This window comes from Myotis myotis, unplaced genomic scaffold (genome assembly GCF_014108235.1).
Source record: "Myotis myotis isolate mMyoMyo1 unplaced genomic scaffold, mMyoMyo1.p scaffold_m19_p_1, whole genome shotgun sequence".
Lineage (NCBI taxonomy): Eukaryota > Metazoa > Chordata > Mammalia > Chiroptera > Vespertilionidae > Myotis > Myotis myotis.
Window position 1 is genome coordinate 3,631,599 of NW_023416313.1, and position 5,902 is coordinate 3,637,500.

Here is a 5,902-nt window from a genome sequence, read left to right on the forward strand (position 1 = left end):
ACTGGAAGGTCCGCGGGTGAGGCAGAGCGTCGCCGGAGCATCCAGGCAGCGCTGAGGGGAAAGAATAAATTAAATGAATGGTTCTCTAATACGGGGCCATCTGGCGATTTGATAAAAGTATTGGGTTTCCCCAGGCAGCCGCGCGCGCTCCCCGGGCGCCACCGGCTCTGGCCCGAATATGACTGGCATGTGGAACCGGCGTTACAAATGGGAAACAGCAGCCCAGAGCCTGTCCCTAATGGGAGCCTTTCATCACCCAGTTACCCTTAAGCGTCTCCCTTCCTATTGTAATTGGCCCTAAATGAAAAGCATTAGTCCTGTCAATAAAAACTAATGGTTCTACTTACTAAAAAGAAGGGGCGGGACGAGAAAAGAGCTCTTTTTCAAAGGCAGGAAGGGACTGGCCTGGCCCCCCCGCTTCCAGAACCTCAGGGTTTGATATTGGGGTGCACAGGGCCTCCGTGGGGAAGGTGCTTCTCCAGGAGCGAGTCTGGAGGCGAGGTCCCCATCCGGGCTCTGCCGTACCTTGCTGTGTGACTGTGGAGGGGTGGCTCACCCTCTCTGGGCCTCCCTGATCTTGTGAAAGGGAATCTAATGAGCCACTCTGGCCTGCTCACAGTAGGGCTGGTTTCAAAGATCAAAGGAAAAGCCGGACAGGAAAAGGCTTTGAAACTGTAAAGGGCCCGAGTGAGCCCCGAGGAGGAGTCATGGCAATTTTATGGGTCCTGGAGATGGGAGCTGCACCCCCCCCCTCCCCCCCTATCCCCTCTTCCCCCGCTCGGCCCGGGGCAGTTCAACCAGCTTCTGCCAGGATCCCCAGGATCCGGAGAGAGGCCTGTTTAGGGTCCTGTAGCCACAGGCCCCCAAAGAGGGGCTGTTTGAAATTACACTGAGAAGGCCTTCTCCTTCCGGTGGTGGCTGGTAGGGGTGGGGAGGGAGGGGGGGAGGGAGGGACGGGGGATGCGGGCAGAGAGGGAAGACTTGTTTGTTTATGTAAGACTTTTCAGAAACGGTCTAATCCTCTCTTGGCCACTGGCCATCCCGCTGTGGGTGTCCTGGGCTCAGGAGTGGGAAAGGTGGGTCTCCCAGTAAGCAGAGCCTAGAGATGAGGAGTCCGGCATTTTATTTATTTTATTTATTTTTTTAAATACATTTGTATTGCTTTCCGAGAGGGAGAGAGAGAGAAACATCAGTGATGAGAGAGAATCATGGATCGGCTGCCTCCTGCATGCCCCCCACTGGGGATCAGCCCACAACCCAGGCCTGTGCCCTGACCGGGAATCGAATCCTGCCCTCCTGGTTCACAGGTCTCTGTTCAATCCCAGGCAGGCCAACTCGTGTCACACTTGCCACCCTGAGCTTCTGTGTTGCTCTCTGGCCCTGGAAGAGAAGGGACAGCCTGGCTCTGCTGGAGGGCACAGCCTGGGGGCGAGAAGTGGGAGGCTCCTGCTGGAACCTGGTTGAGCAGCAGGTGCGACTTGCCATGCCATTTGACGGAGGAGCCAATGCAGGCTCATCCCCAGGAAGGGAACTGGGTGAGCTCAGCCTCAGAAGAGGCAGTGGGTTCAGGCGGGGCCCGGAGCAGGCGCTCCGTCCGCACAGCAACAGTGGCAGTGGCTGGTTGCGGGGAGGGGGGGGGGGGCCTTGTCCCTGTGGAGTGGACAATGTGGAGCCCTCACCTTTCAGCCCACACTGCCCACTTCCCAACACTAGCGGCCTCCCCCTGCCTGAGAGCTTCCCCAGGCCCACAGAATAAGCAGGGGTGCAGGGGTAGGGGACGGTGCCTCGGGGCAGCTGGGGCGTCTATACCAGCTCCCTCTCCCAGGGTGGGCTCCCTCTGAGCTGCCTGTCTGTGCTGCAGCGGGCAGAGCCATCACCTGCTGGACCACACACTTCTCATTGACGGTCTCCCGGTTCCCACCTACTCTCCCTGGGCCCTCAGATCTTCCCACCTGTCTCGGCTCCTGCTCCTGGGAGACTCGGAAGGAAGCCGTGCAGGTCACAGGCTCTCCGCGCTGGGAAAGAGCCGGCGCGTTCCGGGGGCCGACGCGGCTGGCCCTCACGGAGGTGTTAGAGAGAGGAATCAGCCGGCCACAGAGCGGCACTTACTGCAGGGCTCCGTTCACAGGAAGCCTTCAGGAGAGGCAGCGCTCACACAAGGTGGGGGGAAGTGCAGGCTGCCGGCCAGAGGGAGCCGCCAGGATGCTGCACGCGTCCGACTTTACCGGCGCGGTTCCCTGGGCGCAGGCAACACCCATCGCACGCGCTATGTCCGTAAGATTTTCATACCTATGTATGTGACACCTCAATTAAAACGTTCAAAGGAAGTTAGCTCTTTGGATGCCCCGACAGTATCCCGTATTTCTGTGCATTCTCTCTTTCTCCAGCTTCATTCATCCTCCGTACACAGCCCCCTTCCGCTTTCTCCCTCCATATCGCGCCTCCGGCCTGTCTCCGGCCTGTCTCCTCTGGCTGTGAGAGGAGTTCCGAATCCAGGAGGGAAAACAGCTTGAGGAGGGCGGCCTCTGCTTGTTGCCTTAATGAAAGTGATTCTCTTTTTATTGCCTCAGCTTCGTTGCTTTGGGTCTTAAATCAAGATTGTTCTCTGTCTGCCAGTTTGCCAATGGACCGGTTTCTACCAATTGGCCTTAACGTACACAAATCAGCCTCATAAATAAAAACAAAAGCTTTCCAGCCGCCAGAGCTCTGGTTTTCCGTCCGCAGGCCCTGCCCCCGAGCGCTTCTGGCGGTCAAATGAGGAAGCGAGCGTCTCCACGCAGCGTGGATGGTCTTTCCCGGGTTAGGTCCCAGCCGGCTGCCAAGGGCAGGCGCCGATGCGCCGCGGGGATTCCAGAGGAGGCCGCCTCGCGCCTGCAACCAGGGAGGCCTTCCGCGCCCCGCTGTCCATCAGCGTTTAATCCTGGCCCTGGAAATGCTGGGTCGCAGCGGCCTGTCGGAGTGGCTGAGCCCACCCACCCCCGGGAAGCCGGGGAAGGGGCCCGTCCTAGCTCTGGGCCTGCGGACCCACCACAGTCCAGTGACACGTGCGATTTCCCGCGTGGCTGGATTCGGGGCTCAATCCGTGGCACCATGTGGGCTGGGAGGTGGGAAGGGGGTGTCCTACCCTGGGTGAGCCTGTCTCTCCCCGACTCTGCCGGTAACGTGAGGTGCAGGGTGTGTGGCTCACTGACCCCGTGGCCTCCCCTGGGCCTTGACTCCTTCTGGATGGCAAGCTGGCGAGCACAAGACCCTGGGGCTCTCCGGAGCCCAGCACAGTGCCAGGTGCACGGCAGAAACTCCATGTTTGTTGAATGACTGCGTGAGGGCTGACTCAAAAGGATCCCTGATCAGCAGGGTGCTGGGAGCCAGGGTGCTGGGAGCCAGGGAGGGAAGGATCAAATGTGTCCACCAGGTAATGCCTCAGTAACAGCTCAGACGGCGGGGCCTCAGAGCAGGGCAGCATGAGGGAGGCGCGGGATACGCAGGTTCACCTGCTCGTTCCCACACGGGCACCTTCAACGATGCACTTAGAGTCCCCCTCCACCCCCCAGCCTCGCCCCCCGTCAAAGTGCTCAAATAGGACAATCAAATCAGAAGGTTGGACCGGTGTTTGTCAGGGCGGCCCAGCCTGCCCAGGATAGAAATGGACTGTGGGGTCCCCAAAGCCCAGCACCCCCTCTGTGACAGACGCCAGAGGGGCCCGGCCTGCACTCATGCTGCAGGGGATCTGGGACGGAGGCTGAGTTCCCATAGGTGAGCGCTCGCCCCGACTGCAGGGGACCTGGGATGGAGGCTGAGTTCCCATAGGTGTGCGCTCGCCCCGACGAAGCCCACCCAAGGGAGACTGAGCAGGAAAAGCTTCGCAGCCACTTGGGGGAGGTGAGGGCTGAGACAGGTCCCCCAAGTGCAGGAACCAGGCCAGCCCCAGGGTGACCGGCTGAGGCGCGTCTGTGGCCGGAGTCCTTCTTGCAGAATGAGGTGGAGCTTCAAATCTGGGGACTCCCAGAGGAGCTGGGTATGGGCCGGGCAGGGTGCGCGGGGCGGGGCCGGCTCTCCTCCTGTGAGGCTCAAGCCCTAAATAGCACAAGTAAAACCCAAGTTGGACTGAACACTGAGTGTTGTCCCTGCTGGGCCACAGCCCCCCACAGAGAGCCCTGGCCCCCAACAGAGAGCTCAGCTCCCGGAGGGCAAAAACTGCTTCCTTCTGTCCTAAGACCCAGATAGCGTAGCTACGAAAGGAATAACGCTCCGCGTGAGCCAGCGCTTGGTAGCTTACAGACCTCTCACCTCCGTGAGTGCCATCAGTCCCCACAGCGGCAAGGCCAAAGGGGTTACCGCCCTTCCTACACCGAGCTCACCGAGGCGCAGAGAGGTTAGGTGACTGACCCGGGTTGCACAGTGCATGTCGGACTTTTAACTCTAGAATGTCTAAACTCAAAGCCGATGGGAGCATCATGAGAATAAGACTTTTCTATCTGGAGGACAACGTATTTTAAAAACCATTTAACGATGGGGAGGAAGCAGCTTCGTGGTTTTATATGAGGAACCGACTCAGAATTGTAAGGTGTTTCCTTTCCAAGACAGACTCATAAGTGGTTTTGCTGGTTCTGTGTGATTTTCTGGGATGAGGCCCCCTGCCCGGCCCGCCCGGGGGTTCTGTGGCCCCGAGGGGGCGATGGGTAAAGGCCGCTCTCTGCCCCTGAGCCTGGTCTTCTGAGATGCCCCGGGTTCACTCCAAGTCACCACAGGGGAAGGGGCAGCTTTCCCACCGGCGTGTAATTGCAGATTGCGGGGAACAGACGGGAAAACGATCGCGCCGTGTGTCTCTGCGGGCCTCAGAGAAAAATCCCGAAAGCAAACTGTTGTGGCGGGAAAAGGACCGTCTGTGAGCCAAGGCGTCCTCGGTGGGCGGGCGGGGGGTGTCTGGCATTCCTGTGCTTCCTCTGGAAGCATCCACAGAGGCACCCCTTTCTCCGGGAGCAACTGTGACGGGAAACAGCTGCCCTCTCGGGTTCTGCTGCCATGGGATCCATTACTAAACCATGGATACGTTACTAAACGTCTCTGTGCCTCGGTTTCCCCACATGGGAAATAGGAGCATGGAGACCCGCCTGCCAGGGTGGTCTGAGGGCAAGCCCCTCGCCCAGGCCTGACATAAGGCAGGCACGGATCGATGCCCCTTTTCCAACCTTCTTACACCCCCCTCCTCCCCCACCGCTTAGGGAGCACCTTCTGCTCACACTGCCACGTAAACCGTGGGGACTCCTCGAGGCTTCTGCCACGGCTGTGCACGGGCAGTGAGGGGAGACCCGGCCCCCTGTTACCTGTAGCAGGACAGACTATACCCACCACCGCGGTGCAGCTGGAACCCGGTCCTTGCCCAGTGAGTCGCGGAAGGATTTGTGCTCAACTTGCAGCAAGTCCTCATCTCCTTCTCGAGGACCCCTTTCTGCACACCTGACCCCTAACCCCAACTCGAACCTACCCCGCTGCTTGTCCCAGAGCTGTTTGGGTCCTTGAAGCTCACTCCGTCTCCAAGGGGTTATTCCTGCCTCCAAGGTCCCTGTGGCGTAGTGGAGTCTCATCCGTCCATTGCTGTCATTGCGCCTCATGGCCACAAGGGGTCACTGTTGAAGATGCACTTGGTGCAGTTTGGCTAACCCTTGTGCTGTGGCTGGCACGGTCTTGCTTGCTGGGGCTATCACGGTGCCTCAAATGTAGCACCAACAATGTAAGACTTAAGGTTCATTCTTACCTTCCCATCTCAGCCACTGTTCCCCAAACACGACCACTGTGCATGGGTGACTGGGTCCCGAATTTTCAGAATAAGTCTCACCTCTGCTCCGACCAGTTCTCCTCCCCCCAGTCTCCCCCCCCCCCCCCCCTCCACTAACGCTCCGTG